This window comes from Podarcis cretensis (assembly GCF_951804945.1).
Source record: "Podarcis cretensis genome assembly, chromosome: 16".
Lineage (NCBI taxonomy): Eukaryota > Metazoa > Chordata > Lepidosauria > Squamata > Lacertidae > Podarcis > Podarcis cretensis.
This window is the reverse complement of record NC_137186.1, coordinates 43,026,357-43,045,305: the sequence shown is the minus strand read 5'-3', so window position 1 is coordinate 43,045,305 and position 18,949 is coordinate 43,026,357. Positions and strand designations below refer to the sequence as shown.

General features: G+C 46.5%; 1 long non-coding RNA gene across 2 annotated transcripts; it reads right to left on the bottom strand.

Annotated features, from left to right (window-relative positions):
* Positions 1 to 373: 373 nt before the first annotated feature.
* LOC307205457 lies at positions 374 to 14,969 on the bottom strand. Of its 2 annotated transcripts, none has more exons than XR_013834013.1 (3): positions 14,460 to 14,969; positions 7,104 to 7,195; positions 374 to 853 (listed from the first exon to the last, which is right to left on the bottom strand). It is a non-coding gene; the product is annotated as an uncharacterized lncRNA (long non-coding RNA). The 2 variants fall into 2 exon arrangements; XR_013834014.1 differs by lacking the exon at positions 14,460 to 14,969 and adding an exon at positions 7,315 to 7,455.
* Positions 14,970 to 18,949: the final 3,980 nt, after the last annotated feature.

Here is an 18,949-nt window from a genome sequence, read left to right as displayed (position 1 = left end):
AGGGACCGTTGCCACTGCCTTCATTTCCAGGAGGTCAAGAAACAAATCTCCCCAGCCCAGAGGCAGAACCAAGGAGACTCCACAGCCAGCCAGGCAGCTGCCCCTGCTGATGGACTCCTCTGAGGCGGAGGGGCTGCTGCAGGCATGGCCGGCACTGAAGCGTCCGGCTGCGTCTGTTTGCTTTTTACAAAGCACCTGCCTCAAAATGCGATGTGCGCATGTGACGAACAGGTGTCTGAAAACAGGTGCACAAAGCAGGTACCCTCAGCAAAGAGATGGGATTGACCACTGCCCCTTGGTTTGGGGTTTTGTTTTTTAAAAAATACTGTTTTTATTTATTTTCAAGTTACAGAAGATAAATTTTGAGAAAACAGTTGTTACAACGGTAAACAACAAATAACTTGTTCTGATAAGATTACACTTTTGTCATTCCATGAAGTAGAAAGGCTTGGAGAAGAAGCCTTAGTAACTCTGCCCAAATATTCAGCTGGGAAGCCCACCTGCCTGATGCGTAACAGAGCGGTAACTGGGGTGCCTCATCCTTGGGTAGGTTGAGAGGCTGTCAGTGTTTTTCCGCCTCCTGCCTCACGTCTGTGAAGCCAGCACAGCTGGGTTTCCGCCGCTGGGTGAGCAATGCCAGCAGTGGGCTTAAAAGAAAGCAAAACTGCAAGCAGCCTTGAACCAGTGGACACACAGACAAGCCTCCCCAGCTGCAGGGGGTGCCTGGACATGAGCAGCTCCCTCGGCTGGTGGGGTGGGTGCTCCCAGTCCTCCTTTTGGACCATGGGTGCTGTGCCTGTGCAGCTACTGGCACTTGTTCCGGGATGCACAGATTGCTTCTCCCCCACAATTCCTGTTTATAAGGAAACAAGTTAAAATCAGCTTCAAAATTTAGATTTTGTATGTATGATTCCCAAAGCAACCAGTAGACCACACTAGCCAATCAACTAATACTTTCAATTTTAAGGCATGATTTAGCTTTTTACAAATATTTTGCAATATTTTTGCCATCTCATCCCCTCAATCCACCCTCCCTAAAAAACCAGCAGCAGATAAATTGATAAAGGAAACAGAATGTTGCTGCACCACCTGGAAGATAAATTTTTCTTTTGCAGGAAACGGCACTCCTAACTTTTACTCCTGGTGAGGGGATGTCAGGGGTGTGCAAGGGAAAATTTCTTGTGGTTGTTATTTAAATACTCATTTTCAGGACTTTTTTTCCAGCTGGAACTCAGTTCCAGCACCTTTCAAGTGAGGGCCATTGCCATTCTAAGAGAACAAGCGTTCATGGTGAGTTCTGGCACCTCTTTTTCTATCCAATCCAAATAACTTTATTGTTCTAGCCATTGGCCATGACAAATTTGAATCAGAAATAAATACAAGCAAAAGGGGTGTTGCACCACAAATAACAGTCTCTCTTTAGATCTCAGTCTCTCTCTTACAGTTCACTGCTATATTGTCCAGGGTTTTCTCTCTGATCTTTTGTCCACCAAAGCAAAAAGGGCAGCTTTAGGAGTCACTGAAGTGTTGACATCAGTAAGAAGTCATAGGACCTTCTCTGCCAGGGAGAGACATCTTTCCTGTATGGATGGTGAGATGAGAAATTGCCTCCTGGGTCCAAAGTATAGTGGGCAATGTAGTAAAGAGTGCAAGATGTATTCCCCCTCTGGTCAGGGCTGTAGCTGGGGGGTGGGGAGGGAGGCCCCTGCCTGGGGCGCAGGTGAGGAGGGGGAGTAAACGTGGCTAAAAAAATGCCCATAAATATGTCTGTAAATAAAAAAAATTGATTACTACCTCATAAGAAAAGGTTTTTAATAGCGGGTCTTTATATGATATGCGGGCGCCCTGTTTTCCCCTATTTTTTGTGGCTAAGGGGTGCAATCTGGACGGTTCTGCCAAGGGGGCAAGATCACCTGCCTGCAGTTGCCCACATATAGAGTCTGTCTTCGTACGGTACCCTGTTATATCGTCCATCTAGGATGGCAGACAGCATAGCTTGAAAACACAGCTCAGCAAAAGCAAATCTTAGTGAGGCAGGCTGGAGATTCGACAGGTAAATGGGTCTAAAATGGACCGTTTTTAGAAGGACCTGTTTTTCTAGAAACATAGCGCTGCTCATTTTGTTTACTTATCTTTGTGAAATTGTGTTTGTTTAGTTTTTCATTCATTCAGTTTATACTTGTTTTGCTCTTCCCATTTGTTGTCGTCATTCTCTTTTCTTTTTTAGAACAATCGTGTCAGATAATTAGGGCCATTGGGGTAAAAGTGGGGGGAGGCAGATGCCAGAGCACCCGCCCACATCAAATATGCTCTCTGAGTCTGACACCCACCCACACTCACAATGCACATGGGAGCAGGCCCCACGGGCCCCTCGGAGCACCCTCCGCAGCCTGCACCTCTGGGGGGCACCTTTGGTCCAGTCTGGCACTGATGCCGAGGCAAACCCCTCCCCCGCCCAGTGAATGCCAATCAGTCCCCCAACACTAATCATTAAGCAATCCACTTCACAAAGGGTGATGGCATAGCCGCTGGAACAATCCTTCAGCAAGCTGCAAAAAATATCCAGGGAATCACCTACATTAATTCTGAAAAGGCGTTTTAAATGTGTTATAACACTGTGACACCAGGTGGCGCTGTAGAGCCCCTTCTTCCAGCAACATGATTCCCCATTATGAGGTTTACGATGTGTTTTCCTAAAACATTTTTTGATGTGTCTAGATTCAGCCAAGGTCTCACTTTAAAAAACTGACAGGGAATTTCCCAACTCCAGCAATTGTTGTTCTGCCTTTTCCCCATACAGGGACTCAAGGTGGCTTACATAAATGAAAACCTTACAGATAAAAACATAGAGAGAGCCAGTGTGATGTAGCGGTTAGGGAGACAAACTCCGAAACCAGGGTTGAAATCCCCACTGCCTCTCAGCCTGCGGGTGGTTATGGGGGAGAACCACACATGCCGCCTTGAGCCCTTGGAGAAAGGGGGGGGGGTATAAATGCAATCAAGCAACCAATCAACTTTAAATGATGATTGTTACAAAGCAATTAAACTGTAAAAGAATTAAAACAAAATGAAGAACAAATCTATTAAAATACAGATAATAAAAACAGCACAGCACTGTTAAAAGCCCTTCCCTAAAAAAAAGAAAAAAAAGAACACATAAGAGGGAAAGTGTGTTATTTCCATGTCACTCCTGCATGTCTGGTTAGATCCTTCTTACAGAAACCTGAGGTTTGTGTGCATGCGCATATGTGCAGAGTCCCAAGGTAGCTGCCTCTGTGTTTTCCAGCTGATTTGGGTAGAAACTGCCTCCTTGACTCTCAAGAGCTGCCTGTGAATACTGAGCATGGAACAGCAAGATTATCGCAAGCTGATGTCAGAGCAAAAAGATTATCTGCCTGGTGATGGATAGAGCAGGACTGATAACAAAGCCAGCCAGCAACTCAGGCAGCATCTCCTGACGATGCCACCAAGGGGAAAGTCAAGATTATGCTGGCTGAGAGATGATCAGAACAATGGATTATAACCACTTTTGCAATCAATCTGTCCTCCTCTACCTCTGATGGCTTTTTGATTGATTGATTGATTGATTGATTGATTGATTGATTGATTGATAAATAGGTGTGGGGAAATGGTGTGGCGCTCTGGGCTCAGGCCAAGCACGAAAAGGTGCTTTTCTGCAAGGGTGCTGAGCCGCTCCACATCCAATGCCTCTGCCCACCCCCCACCCCCGCCCTTCTGCCACCAGCTCTTGAGCTCAGAGTGTGGAACAGGCCCACCCCTCGCTGTGTTTCATGCATACAAACATGTCAGTCTGCTTCCGCCAAGACTCAGCATGGCAGGCTACATACGTGCCTGTCTGTTAACAGCATGTTAGTCTGAAGGGCTGTTAAGACATCCGGCATGTCAGCAGCTGCATCTCAGGGAAGGCTCTTGCCTCAGCAAGCGAGGGCGGGGGGGGGGGGGGGCGAGGAAGAAGCGGCTGTTTCTGAAGGCCAGAAAGAGATTGTTTTGTTCCTCTAGTTCCTGGCAAAAGTCACCTCCTTTAACAGTTGAACGGCTGACCAGCAGAAAAATGAAGGCTTCTTTCATTTTCCCCCTCGAGGTGCAGGCAGAGCATTATCAGAAAGAATAGAATGCTACCAATTTAATATTAAATGCCGAATGTTTCCCTTAGATCCCTCTCTGTGTGGGGGGGGGGGAGGGATGCTTCACATCCATATATTTTTTTTATCTTCAGGTAGAAGGGGATGCTTATTTACTCTGGTTTGGGGCTATCCAATAGTAAAAGGTTCTTAGGCAGTTTATACAAATGTTTAAACCATCAAATATACCAATGAAATCACGCACTGTTTGGTTTCGAAATGCATTTGTTTCCTTTGCTGTAAGCCACTTTGAGCACATTTTTTTTCATGGAAAAGTGGCATACAAACACAGAATGAAACCACTGAGAGAGAGTAGAAGGCGAGTTTGCTCAGGACTCACAGCCACACCAAAAGTTCAACAGATCTTAAAACATCAATAAATATCTATAATCAGTGTTTTTTTCTGGGGGGGACGCAGGGGTACGCATACACCTAAACATTTTCTGAAACTAAATTTGGCTTCATTGAGGGTCAGTATTTCAATATGAGTAGGAAAATGAGAGTACCCCTAAACATTTTTGTTGGGGGGAAAAGCACTGTCTGTAATCATTAATGATTAAGATTGGGAGATTTAAAGCTTAGGGGAATCCAAAGGTCTTATTCATGTGAAGTTGACAAGGCGGCCATGTAGGTCCCTGGGGAGCCCCTCTTTGGGTCAGGGAGGGCATTCCATGACTGGGGCACCACCACCAAAAAGTCCCTCTCCCCAGGAACTGCCACCACATCCGTCTGCTAGGACTCAGGTGAAGTTCTTGAGGCCAGGTAAGTACAGGTGAGAGGAGACACCTGCCTTCCCCATTCATTCGTTCATTCTCCACATGCCCCAAGCTCCTGAAGTGAATGGGGAAGGAATTGTCATTGGCACATGTGTTTATGGGTGCCCCACACATGCAAAGAACCTCTGGGGATCCGTCAGTCACTGAATTACAAGGGTCTGCCAGTGCCACACTTAGTGGGGGGGGGGATTAAGCTGGACAACAAAGTGTGGGCTCTGCATGGCATGCTCCTCCTCTTCAGGAGCTGGCCCTCCTAAGGAATACTCCGTTCCATTCCCCCTCTCCAGAGTTTTCTGTCCTTCCCACCCCCAGTCCATCAGCACTGAGTGGACACTGAGTATGCTCAGCCCTCATTGGGTTTTCTTTAGTGGACTCTGTCCCCCTCCCCTGTTGCCATTGTTCTCTTAAACATTTCTTTCTGGGGTGGAGGCATTTTCCAGACCTTGGGATTCCCCTGAGCCTGCTCAGACTTCCCCCTCTTTGTCCCCGGACGGAGAGGTTTGGGCTCCATCTGGACCAGCTCAGTTTGCTCTTTGTCTAGACACCCTTGAGTTAGCTTGGTTCACTGTGTGACCATCTCCTCCTGGCAGAGAGGTTGCTCCAGCCTTGCCACTTTGCCAAAGAGGCCGCCAGTCAGGAGTTACTGCTTGTGGGCTGAGTGGCTAAGGAGGCCGTTTCGCCTCTCTCTGTTCTGTGTTTTAAGCAGGGCCATCAACCATCTGAAGAGTCCTCAGCTGACCATCTGCCTTTGCTGCATAAATCAAGGAATTAACTCCTATTGCCAAACTCTCAGTATATTGAGAATCAACGTCTCAACAAGGACTCTATACTGGCAGGCTCTGCTGTTGGCATCCGCCTGTCTCAAGAGACAATGGAGTGTGACTCCACTGCTTTAGCAGCATGGAGCTGAGCTGCCCAGGGCGCAAGCCTGGCTAGGGCCTATGGAGGTCCTGGGCTGCCCATGTGGTCCAAAGGAAAGCAGAGCAAAATGTCTGGCACCAGCTCAGATTTGCACACACATATCCCAAGTGGGCTGCGACTGCCCCTTCTGCACTTTACAACTTTAAATGGTCAAGGCTTCCCCCAAAAAATCCTGGGAAGTGTAGTTTGTTCAGAGTGGTGTAACTGTCACTCCCTCTTTTCAGGGAATTCTGGGAACTGTAGTTCTGTGAGGAGAATAGGGGGTCTCCTAACAAGTCTCGGCACTCTTAACAAGCTATGCTTCTCAGGAGTCTTTGGGAGGTGTTTGACGTGCTCCCGTAGCACTTTAGGTGCAGGTGAGTTGAGCTAAAGCTTGACGTGAGATGGGAAGCCCAGAGGCCTGCGATGCTGCTTCAGTCCCGGGTTCTGCCACACCAGGTCACTGAGGGATTGTTAGAATTTTGCATACCATTTTCTTAATCATAAATATTTACCACTTATGACATGCAACGCTGGGGCCATCATCTGCAAAAATCTGTAGTAAAATCCTCTAATAAATTACCAGGGGCGTAAGCAAACACGGGTGATTTATAGAGTGGCGTTTGTCTTTAATAATGTTTTGTCTTAGATTTTGTCCTAATTATAAATCATTTGCAAAGACAGCTTAAAATATAAGCAAATCTTACATCGCATTCTTATTATCTACTTTATATCTCAGAACGCAAGATTTACTGGGGCGCATTCTGGGAATTAAGCAAACTCAGAAACTAAGTAATAGAGAAACACAGCAAAAATTATAGTTTTGTCATAAAAGTTTGATTGATCAATGATTATTGTAAAACTGTGGTAACTACGCAGATGCCAGCATAAATCTGCAGTGGGACACGATTTATTACACAAAATACTATATTTCCCCCAATTTTGACCATCGCATTAATATGGGCCTGACAGATTTACTGTGGTTTTAGCTTAATTAACTCTATTTGACTATATGTACCCTTATAATGCATGTTTCCCAAGGTGTTTGGCTTACAGAGGCTGCTCCCCCTTTTTGATTGTAGTTAAAGAAATATTTAATCCTTGCAATAATTCTAAGCTTTTTTTCCCCCTTTTGGCCTCAGAGGGAGCTGCATATTTGTGCTGTGTTTTTTCAGGGTGGGGAGCAGGCGCAGATGCAGGAAGGGAACGGGAAGCAGGTAGATCCTGCAGTTTTGTATTAGACAAGAAGGACATCCTTCTTCTGCCCACAGCTGACTGCACACACCTCAGAGGAGCAGTTCTCTCAGGGTCTTGGGGGCAGCCATCTTTCTTCCTCCCTGCCTCCAGGAAGGGGCTACAGCCTGAGGACTTTCTGTCCTGTAAGCAGATGATAGATAGATAGATAGATAGATAGATAGATAGATAGATAGATAGACAGACAGACAGATACACACACACACACACACACACACACACACACACACACTCATATATACTGGATGCTCTGAGCAGATTAAAAATGTTTAGAAAAATAGAGGAGAAGGAAGGCAGCCCTAAATGTGCCTGTGGGTCTCTTCTAAACCCGCAGTCCCGTCTCAGCAGACCTGCTGAGCCGACCAAGCCATTTCCTTTGTGAAGGTGTAAGGCCGCAGCTGACCAGTGAAGTACAGCCATTTATACTGGAAAGAGGCTACCTTGTTGCCATAGAGACAAATGGGGGGGGGACCCCTTCACCTGACTGGAAGCAACATCACCTGGTAAGGTGTATAGGTACATACATATGTATGTATGTATGTATGTATGTAATTTTATTTTATTTTTATGCCACTCTTCGACAGTCAAAACCATGCTCAAGGCGGTTTGCAACATGGACAAAATAGGAACTACAACATAACAAAAGTAGTCATTTATTAAACATTAAAAACAAAACGATTTGCACATAACTCACAACAAAATCTAAACTAAAGATACAAAAAACCAGCAGCAACAACTCCCCCCCCCAAGACCTCAGCTAGAAGAAGAGCCGGCGCCCCAAGTGCAGGCACTGCCTGAGTTTTGGGGTGCGGGGGCTCCATGCCAGGGGGAAAGAGGCATGTTTTGCTGTGTGCGGGACTCAAGAGCTGTGACTAAGGCTCCCCTGCAACCCTGATGGGGAGGCGAGATCCGCTGGGAGTGTGGGTGTTGTAAGCTCCTCCATCATATGCTCAGGTTGTATATTGTGTCTATAAATGAAGCCATATCTCCTCAAGACACCACAGACACCACTGACCTCAATTCCAAAGAAACAGAACCCTGAGTAATAGCTGGAACTTCTGTAGTCTCTCCCCGCTCTGAGATTGGGGGAAAGAAGTGCATTCTGTCTGCAATATATGTAAAGGTGTGTGGATGAAAGCAGAACCAGAACCGGACGGAGAGAGGCTGACCGGCTCTTCCCTGAACAGGTGGAAATGCTGCATGGTCACGTGTCTCGTGTAACAAGCTCCACGAAAGCATTTTCCCTGGGAGAAGGGAGAGCTTGCAGGGCAGCAGCTGAAGAAGGAGCAAAAAGGGTTTTCTTGTGTGTGTGTTTCTTTGTGGCTGACTAGCTGCTCTCCCTGTGCAAAGGTCAGAGGGGGCAGGGTTTCTGTTGAGGCAGGTGATTAGCTGTGGGAGGAGCTTATCAGAGCTTGTAGGGCAGCGGCGCGCGCCTAGCGGCACGTGCAGTTTGATTCATCTTTTAGATTTAGGGGAGCTAGTCTCAAACGTTTGTTGGGGGAGACCTAGGGGTTTTTTTGGGGGGAGTTATTTGTCCTGTCTTCACGCTTTTTATGATGGAGGACCGCTGTAGCCACCCCCAACGACACGTTCTCAAGATGGAGGGTGAGGGAACAGCTGCAGTCGCCTGCGGTTCCTGCACAATGTTTGCCATCTTGCCAAAGGTTGCAGGCAGCTTTACCTGCAGCACTTGCATGTTGATTGCCCTCTTAAAAGACAAAGTCCAGCAACTGGAGGAACGTGTAGCTATGCTCCAAAGTATTAGAGAGCTGGTGCTCTTCTTGGAAGCAACAGAGCACACCGTCTCCACCAAGGAGGAGACAGGGGACTCCCCTGAGAAGGAGGCTAGTTCACCAACACAGGAGTCAGATATATGGAGAAACGTGACTCAAAGAAGTAGGAGGCCCAGGGTTCGCTCTGATTGTTTAGAAATACACAATCGCTTTGAGGTCCTCTCCCATAGCATGGAAGACGAAGAGCAGACTCCATTTGAGGATCTCTCCCTCATTACAGTCGATCAGGTATATGAAGATGAGCAGCAAAGTCAGTCCTCAGGGAATGTGCAGGCGACCTTGGAACGGACAGATCACGGAAGAACCCCGACCAAACCTAAGAGGAGGCGTGTAGTGGTGATAGGGGATTCCCTACTGAGGGGAACAGAAGCAGTGATCTGTGGGCCTGACAAGATGTCTCAGGAAGTGTGCTGTCTCCCCGGGGCAAAGATCCAAGATGTAACTGAACGACTACAAGGAATCATAAAACCCACTGACAAATACCCCTTCCTCTTGGTTCATGTGGGAACCAATGACACTGCAAGCAATAGCCTCCAGAAGATCAAAAGAGACTACGAGGCTCTGGGCAGGAAATTGAAGCAATTAAATGCACAAATTGTCATCTCATCTGTCCTCCCAGTTGAACGACGTGGCCCAGGGAGAGAGGGAAAAATAGTGGAAGTGAACAGCTGGCTTCGCAAATCATAGAATCATAGAGTTGGAAGAGACCACAAGGGCCATCGAGTCCAACCCCCTGCCAAGCAGGAAACACCATCAGAGCACTCCTGACCCCACTGTTTCTTTGTTCTTCCTTTTGCTACGAACATACCCATAAAAGCCTTTTTTGTTGCTTTTAACCTCTCTAGCAAGCCTGAGTTCATTCTGTGTTTTAGCTTTTCTGACTTTGTGTCTACACGTGCTGGCTATTTGTTTGAATTCCTCTTTGGTGGTTTCCCCCCTTTTCCATTTTTTGGACACATCCTTTTTAAATCTTAACTCAGTTAAAAGTTCTTTAGATAGCCACCCTGGCTTCTTTAGGCACCTTCCATGTTTCCGTCTCATTGGTATTGCCTGAAGTTGTGCTTTTACTATCTCCCTCTTAACAAACTCCCAGCCATCATGAACTCCCTTTCCTTTTAGTATTACTGTCCATGGGATCTCACCCAGCACTTCCCTAAGTTTTATGAAGTCGGCTTTCTTAAAGTCAAGAAATTGAGTCCTAGTATGCTTGGCTGCTCCTTTCCGCTGTATAGTAAACTTCAGAAGAGCATGATCACTCGCGCCTAATGATCCTTCCACTTCTACCCCACTAACCAGGTCATCAACATTGGTTAGGACCAGATCTAAAATGGCTGTTCCTCTTGTTGCTTCTCCCACTTTCTGGACAATGAAGTTGTCTGCAAGGCCAGTGAGGAATCTGTTTGACCTTACGCTCTTGGCTGAGTTTGACATCCAACAAATATCCGGGTAATTGAAGTCCCCCATTACTACTATCTCCCTTCCTTTTGCATGCTTGGCCATCTGTTCCAGGAAGGCATCATCTATGTCCTCCGTTTGGCTTGGGGATCTATACTAAACTCCCACAATGAGGTCCCTGTTATTCTTCTCTCCCTTAATTTTGACCCAAATGCTCTCACTTTGGCTTTGAGGTTCTAAATCTTGGATCTCTTCACAGGTATACACATCCCTGACATATAACACCACTCCTCCTCCTTTCTTGTCTGGTCTGTTTCTCTGAAATAGATTGTATCCCTCCATTATTACATTCCAATCGTGGGACTTATCCCACCAGGTTTCAGTGATGCCTATTATGTCATATTTAGTTTGCTGTACCAAGAGCTCAAGCTCATCTTGTTTATTACCCATGCTTTGCGCATTAGTGTACAGACATTGAAGTCCATTAATCATTCCCCCGTGTCTCTTATTTAAGGATTTTTTCCTCCCACCACTAGGTCTGCGTGCTGTTTGCTCCATTTGGTCTATGACATTTGGATGATCAACTTCATCAATTGATAGACTCCTACCTTCAGGACCACTGTCTCCCTCCCCCACATTAGTTAGTTTAAAGCCCTCCTGATGAGGTTTCTGAGATTTTTGGCAAAAACATTCCTCCCAACCGTTGTGAGGTGCAGCCCATCGCTTGCCAGAAGTCCATCTTCAAGAAACTGCAGTCCGTGATCTAAGAATCCAAACTGTTCCTGTTTACACCATTTGCAAAGACAGCTGTTCACTTCCACTATTTTTCCCTCTCTCCCTGGGCCACGTCGTTCAACTGGGAGGACAGATGAGATGACAATTTGTGCATTTAATTGCTTCAATTTCCTGCCCAGAGCCTCGTAGTCTCTTTTGATCTTCTGGAGGCTATTGCTTGCAGTGTCATTGGTTCCCACATGAACCAAGAGGAAGGGGTATTTGTCAGTGGGTTTTATGATTCCTTGCAGTCATTCAGTTACATCTTGGATCTTAGCCCCGGGGAGACAGCACACTTCCCGAGACATCTTGCCAGGCCCACAGATCACTGCTTCTGTTCCCCTCAGTAGGGAATCCCCTATCACCACTACACGCCTCCTCTTAGGTCTGGTCAGGGTTCTTCCGTGAGCTGTCCATTCCAAGGTCGCCTGCACATTCCCTGAGGACTGACTTTGCTGCTCGTCTTCATATACCTGATCGACTGTAATGAGGGAGAGATCCTCAAATGGAGTCTGCTCTTCGTCTTCCATGCTAGGGGAGAGGACCTCAAAGAGATTGTGTATTTCTAAACAATCAGAGCGAACCCTGGGCCTCCTACTTCTTTGAGTCACGTTTCTCCATATATCTGGCTCCTGTGTTGGTGATTTAGACTTGGTGGACAGAGTGCCTGAAGAACTATGGATGGAGGCTCATAAATTATACAGGAGGCAGCAACGAAAACCATCCCAATGAAAAGGAAATGCAAGAAAGCAAAGTGGCTGTCCAACGAAGCCTTACAAATAGCGGGGGAGAGAAGGCAAGCAAAATGCGAGGGAGATAGTGAAAGACACAGGAAATTGAATGCAGAGTTCCAAAAAATAGCAAGGAGAGACAAGAAGGCCTTCTTAAATGAGCAATGCAAAGAAATAGAGGGAAACAATAGAATGGGAAAAACCAGAGATCTGTTCAAGAAAATTGGAGATATGAAAGGAACATTTCGTACAAATATTACCATAATAAAAGACAAAAGTGGAAAGGACCTAACAGAAGCAGAAGACATCAAGAAGAGGTGGCAAGAATACACAGAGGAATTATACCAGAAAGATATGGATGTCTCGTACACCCCAGGTAGTGTGGTTGCTGACCTTGAGCCAGACATCCTGGAGAGTGAAGTCAAATGGGCCTTAGAAAGCACTGCAAATAACAAGGCCAGTGGAAGTGATGATATTCCAGCTGAACTAATTAAAATTTTAAACAATGATACTGTTAAGCTGCTGCACTCAGTATGTCAGCAAATTTGGAAAACTCAGCAGTGGCCAGAGGATTGGAGAAGATCAGTCCCAATCCCAAAGAAGGGCAGTGCCAAAGAATGCTCCAACTACTGTACAATTGCACTCATTTCACACGCTAGCAAGGTTATGCTTAAAATTCTACAAGGCAGGCTCAAGCAGTATGTGGACCGAGAACTCCCAGAAGTGCAAGCTGGATTTAGAAGAGGCAGAGGAACCAGAGACCAAATTGCAAACATGTGCTGGATTATGGAGAAAACAGTTTGTGAGCACCTAGAAAGGAATACTGTGATCACCAATAATCAGCATGGATTTCTGAAAAATAAGTCGTGTCAGACTAACCTGATCTCGTTTTTTGACAGAATTACAAGCCTGGTAGATGAAGGGAACGCAGTGGATGTAGCCTACCTTGATTTCAGCAAAGCATTTGACAAGGTGCCCCATGATATTCTTGTAAAGAAGCTGGTAAAATGCGGTCTTGACTATGCTACCACTCAGTGGATTTGTAACTGGCTGACTGACCGAACCCAAAGGGTGCTCATCAATGGTTCCTCTTCATCCTGGAGAAGAGTGACTAGTGGGGTGCCACAGGGTTCTGTCTTGGGCCCGGTCTTATTCAACATCTTTATCAACGACTTGGATGATGGACTCAAGGGCATCCTGATCAGATTTGCAGATGACACCAAACTGGGAGGGGTGGCTAACACCCCAGAGGACAGGCTCACACTTCAAAACGACCTTTACAGATTAGAGAACTGGGGCAAAACAAAGAAGATGAATTTTAACAGGGAGAAATGTAAAGTATTGCACTTGGGCAAAAAAAAATGAGAGGCACAAATACAAGATGGGTGACACCTGGCTTGAGAGCAGTACATGTGAAAAGGATCTAGGAGTCTTGGTTGACCACAAACTTGACATGAGCCAACAGTGTGACGCGGCAGCTAAAAAAGCCAATGCAATTCTGGGCTGCATCAATAGGAGTATTGCATCTAGATCAAGGGAAGTAATAGTACCACTGTATTCTGCTCTGGTCAGACCTCACCTGGAGTACTGTGTCCAGTTCTGGGCACCACAGTTCAAGAAGGACACTGACAATCTGGAACGTGTCCAGAGGAGGGCAAGCAAAATGGTCAAAGGCCTGGAAACGATGCCTTATGAAGAACGGCTAAGGGAGCTGGGCATGTTTAGCCTGGAGAAGAGGAGATTAAGGGGTGATATGATAGCCATGTTCAAATATATAAAAGGATGTCATATAGAGGAGGGAGAAAGGTTGTTTTCTGCTGCTCCAGAGAAGCGGACACGGAGCAATGGTTCCAAACTACAAGAAAGAAGATTCCACCTAAACATTAGGAAGAACTTCCTGACAGTAAGAGCTGTTCGGCAGTGGAATTTGCTGCCAAGGAGTGTGGTGGAGTCTCCTTCTTTGGAGGTCTTTAAGCAGAGGCTTGACAACCATATGTCAGGAGTGCTCTGATGGTGTTTCCTGCTTGTCAGGGTGTTGGACTCGATGGCCCTTGTGGTCTCTTCCAACTCTATGATTCTATGATTCTAATTGTTCTGCCTTCTATTGTTGCCTCCTTGTCTAGAACCGTCTCGCGTGTGCTGCATCTCCCAGCCGAGATTCTGTGTCACCGTTTTGGAAAGTTTTGAAGGCTGCTGGCAGCCCCGTTCTCTTTGCCAGCTTAGGCTGTCCCAGCCGGGTGGGTCAGCTTCATGGCCTGACCAGGCTGCCCTTAAGCACACTCCAACAAGTCAGGATGCTCAGATAATAATAATAATAATAATAATAATAATAATAATAATATAAAATAAAACTGCTCATAATTGTGACAGTAACTCACTAGGCCCAAGCTGACATGCCTCTAATTGCTGCTAAAATTGTCACTGTCTTCTAAAGTGCAAATTATCACCCGAAATGACAGGAATAATGAATGAGTAACTCTGATGTAATGCAACAATTAGCCCTTAAAGACACTGTCTAATATGCTAATGCTGAACACCCACTCCTCATTATTAAGTGGCTGATAATTATTTAATTATCTATCTGCCAGGATGATTTACGTGGTTTGTTTAGCTGCAGATGCAGGGCAGCTGCACTCCCCACCCGAGGTCGGGGCTGGCTGTCCCTTCCATTGGGCAGCATGTCCGATTCCTCACCTTGTGTCCAGTTGCCTGGCACTCTCCCTTATCGCTGGTGTCAAGCGAGCCTGCAGAAAAGCAGCCGGGCTCTACCTGGGCGCCCAGGGCCCCCGCTGCGTCGGAGCCGGAGGCACGTCAGAGGCGGCAAGGCCTCTCCTTTGTATTCCTTGCTGTCAGGGAGATGTCCCTCTCTTGGACGGGTGAATCCCAGGAAGTTCCAGGCAGCTGCAGCCGCAGCCCAGCCACTGGGCTGTTTCCAGGCTGGTGTTCTGAAGCTCAGAAAGCCTCGTTGCACTCGGGATGTTCTCCTTCCCTAGATACTCCCGCCACCGCCTGCCTCGTATCACGGGCAGAGTCAAGAATGACGGTGGCAGCATTGGCAGCTATGGCTTCACTTCCCAACACCCTGAAATTAATTCATGCCAGGCAGGGGGAGTGGTAGTTACACTGGCGGGGGCAGAGTTGCAACCAGGACACCACACACACAAAAACCTAACATCCAGATTCTGCACTGAGGCCAAATCTGAATTCTGTGTGACCTTGTGTATATTTCAAGGCCTGAGCTAGGGCTGCCATACGTCCTGATTTTCCAGGACATGTCCTGGAATTCACCTCTGGAAATGGTGTCCTGGGTTATTTTTCGAAAAATGGGCAAATGTCCTGGAAAACCAGCAATGGGGTTAAATCATGCCGGAAATGCTTTTAAAAAGCTCCAAAACTCAAAAATTCTTGTAGCTTTTACCAAAATCTGGTGGTTTCCTTTTTTTAAAAGCTCATCAATTTTGGAGTCTTCTTAAAAAAAAGTTCAACAACTTTTAGGGTGTCCTGAACTATGGCAACCCAAGCTGTGTCCTGCCACTTTCTTCGGGGAATGGTCTGCTTTGGCTAGTCCTGGTGAGGGAAGGCTATGGGGGGCAGCAAAGGGAAAACCTCAAATTCACCGGCTATATAGTACATTCAAGCGTGCAGCTCTGTGTCCACAAGAGCTAGAAGCTGCTCTTTGGGATTTAAACGAAAGCAGAGATTACAGGAAGATGGATAGCGGAGTCTATTTTAAAAGATTGGAGACCCTTCTACTGACCCAACCCTGCTTCAAAGCTATTTGCAGGTCAATATGCAAGTTAAGTGTTTGGCCATTGGAGGCTGCACACCAAGAAATCTGTTCTGTTCCTCTTCTCATTTCACTGAAGACAAGAAACTCCACCAGAGAAAAAGACAGAGTCCTCCTCTTCAAAGTGGAACATGAAGTATTAAGTGTTCCACGGGTGTGTTGCAACCTTTGTTGAGTTGAGGAGAGTGTGAGCCTTTCAGGAGAATTCCTGCGGGCAGGAAGGGAGGCTTGCAGAAGTCTGCCTGGACTATGTGGTCCTGTTCCTGGCAACTCTGGCACCCATCCGTTTTCTGCCTGCCATGGCTTCAGATCAGAGGGCGCTGGGCTTGGCTGCCTTGGGGGCAGTCTGCCTCCATTCCCTGGAGGAAGTGATAAATCTGTCAATTTAGGTTTCTTTCACTTTCTCATTTTCCCAGTCTTAAATTTGCCATATTTTCACATCCATTTCTGGGGGTTTTTTTAAGTCCTCACAAAAAAATTATCAGCCTTTCAGTGTTCTTTTCATAAGCAATTTTGTCTTATACACATTTCCCCTGATATAATCATTTCTTAATCTTATTCTCACCAATGCATGCATTTTTAAGGCACAATTTCCTCCCAATATTGACTCTTTGTTGGCTCTTGGCGACAACATGATAGCAAAAGGCAAGGCCCTATGGCCCTTCCCTGGGGCTGGGGCCCTGATCCAAATCCCAAACACCCCCCACTCTTTTTGGCCCTAAGGTAGATGCCTGGGTCATCTCCCCAGGCAGAGTAAGGGCATGAAGGGCAAGTAGGAAGACCAGGCAGCCAAACCCAAAGTGATTCTGAACGTTGAACCTGTTGAGGTCCCAAAGTCGATGTGAACTACAGACTGGAGGTGGGGGAGGTGAGGACCACCAAGGGGGCAGGGAGAGAGGCAGCCTCTCTCCAAGGACCCAGGCAGCGGGGCCTCCAAAGTCCCGGTTCCGTGCACTGCTGGAAAAACACACATATTTTTGCAAAGATTTAAATCTTTTCCCCTCCTGCATCACAGCCTGATGAGACTATATTGTCATGAGTTAGTGCATACTTTAGCAGCCAGGGGCTTTTTAATTAGCAGGGAGCTTTGATATCTTTTGAGATAAATGGACAAGCTTGCCTCCCTTTCTATGACGAACACCCTGAGCATCCCAGAGCCGCAGACCGTAACTCTGCCTGCATCTTCTCTGTGTTCCTCTGACTTCTCTTTGCCTTGCTTAATGAAAGCTCTGTTGAGGGAAAGGGCCAGGGAAAAGCCAGGAGCTGCCTTCTGCCAGGACAGAGGAGATGCCCTTCTAGCTCAGTCCTGTGTACAGTGGTACCTCGGGTTACATGTGCTTCAGGTTACATACGCTTCAGGTTACAGACTCCTCTAACCCAGAAATAGTACCTCAGTTTAAGAACTTTGCTTCAGGATGAGAACAGAAATCGTGCGGCAGCGGCAGTGGGAGGCCCCATTAGCAAAAGTGGTGCTTCAGGTTAAGAACAGTTTCAGGTTAAGAACGGACCTCCGGAACGAATTAAGTACTTAACCCAAGGTACCACTGTACTTCCAATGCATTGTTCTCCAGGGCTGGCGGGGACTTCCTGGCACGCTCAGCCAGAGTGAGGTCCCTTCCCTCTCTCCTGCCGCCTGGCCTCTGCAACTGAGCATGCCAGGGACTGAACCTCCTGCGGCCTTCCACATGAAATATGTTCATCCCACCACTGAGCTCCCCCCTAGAGAGAAATTTGTTTTTTTTCTGAATTCTGTTTCCCAATTAGGGGCAGAAAATCTTCGGGAGAGACCTAGTTACCAATTCAGATTGCATCCCACCTGGGTAGCCAGGAGGCAGAAAGAACAAGCACATATTTGAAAACCAACTCCTCCACCCTCCAAACATCTAGTCCAACCCCTGCAATGCGGGAATCTCAACTGAAAGCATCCATGGCAGATGGCCATCCAGCCTTTGTTTGCCAGATTTCTACATCAGTTTGCAATTATTATTATTTTAGCAAAGATTTCGTGAAAATTCACCAGTATTTTAGTGGGCATATCTCCTAAGAGACAGCTTTTGGATGCAGTTTTGCCCACAGGGATATTTTTGCAAACAACTTTGTCTAATATGATGCATCTTTGGCATGATATCTTTGACCAGTAGCTGCATCTTGAAGCTCACTTTACCCAGGATGCATTTTTGTACTCCCTGTGATTATTTGCTTAGAGACTTCCACTGCAGAATTCAAGGATGTGCAAATTTGAAAGGAGATATGGATTTCTGTTCATGTATTGTTTTGGGGAGCATGAATTGGGCGTTAAAATGGGAGCCGAACCAAATTTCACACACTCTGTGCCTCCTGTGGTGTCAACTTGAATCTCACTGTGTTCTGATTTGTCTCTCTGGGTGAATGTGGGTGGGCGGGCGTGGCAGCCTTCTTGCTTCTCCTGCCTGTTCAATGCCTTAAGACTCAGTGGCCTCTGGGCAGCGAGCTTTGTGATATTAAATCATGAACCAACTTTCTCCCCTCCTTGCTATGATAAAGAAGAATATTAGATTTGGCAAGGAGCTTAGCTGACTTTAGAGATCCCACGTTCAATGCAGCAATCATCTCTCTCTTTCTTTTGCACACAACCTCTCTTTACTTCCTCTTTACTTCACAAAGCAGTTCATTATCTGGGCTCTGTCTAGAAAGGATCTTTATCATTAAATTCCTGCAGCAGGGTCAGAATTTAATCTCTCCACAGTAGCTAAGCCAAGGAGCCAGGCCACCCCAAGGTCACCTGATACCCCCACCCCTAGAAAGCCCAGCCCAGCTTCTACCACGAATGGAGACACCACATAGTCTGCCTGAAAGTGCAGAGGAAAGCCTTGGAGAGCCAGAGGAATGGATGAGCTCAATGGCCTTGGCTGGGCATCTTTTGGGCCTCATCTAGTGCTGTGCCAAAATCTGCCTTCCAGATTACTGAACACTTTTTTCCAACATTTCTTCAGAATGTCTATGAGCGATTTGACGCTTACCTTATCATTGCAAAGGGGCAGAGGATGCTGATGATGTGTTCTTGTTTGTCGACTAGCTTTTGACCTGTGCTTCCCATGGGAGCAGGAGTCATTTTATTATTGTTATTATTTATTAGACTTGTATACCACCTTTCAGCAAAAGATCTCAGAGTAGTTCACAAGATAAAAATACACGCTAAAAGCACAAATAAATAGTTAAAACAGAAACAAAACAACCCCCTTCCTACAAACACATTTAAAAGACTGTAGAATATTAATCAGCCCAAGGCCTGGTTGAAGAGGAACATTTTTGCCTGGCGCCTAAAAATATTTAATGAAGGAGCCAGGGGAGCCTTCCTGGAGAGAGCATTCCACAAGTAGGAGCCACCACAAAAAGGCCCGTTTTCGTGTTGCCACCC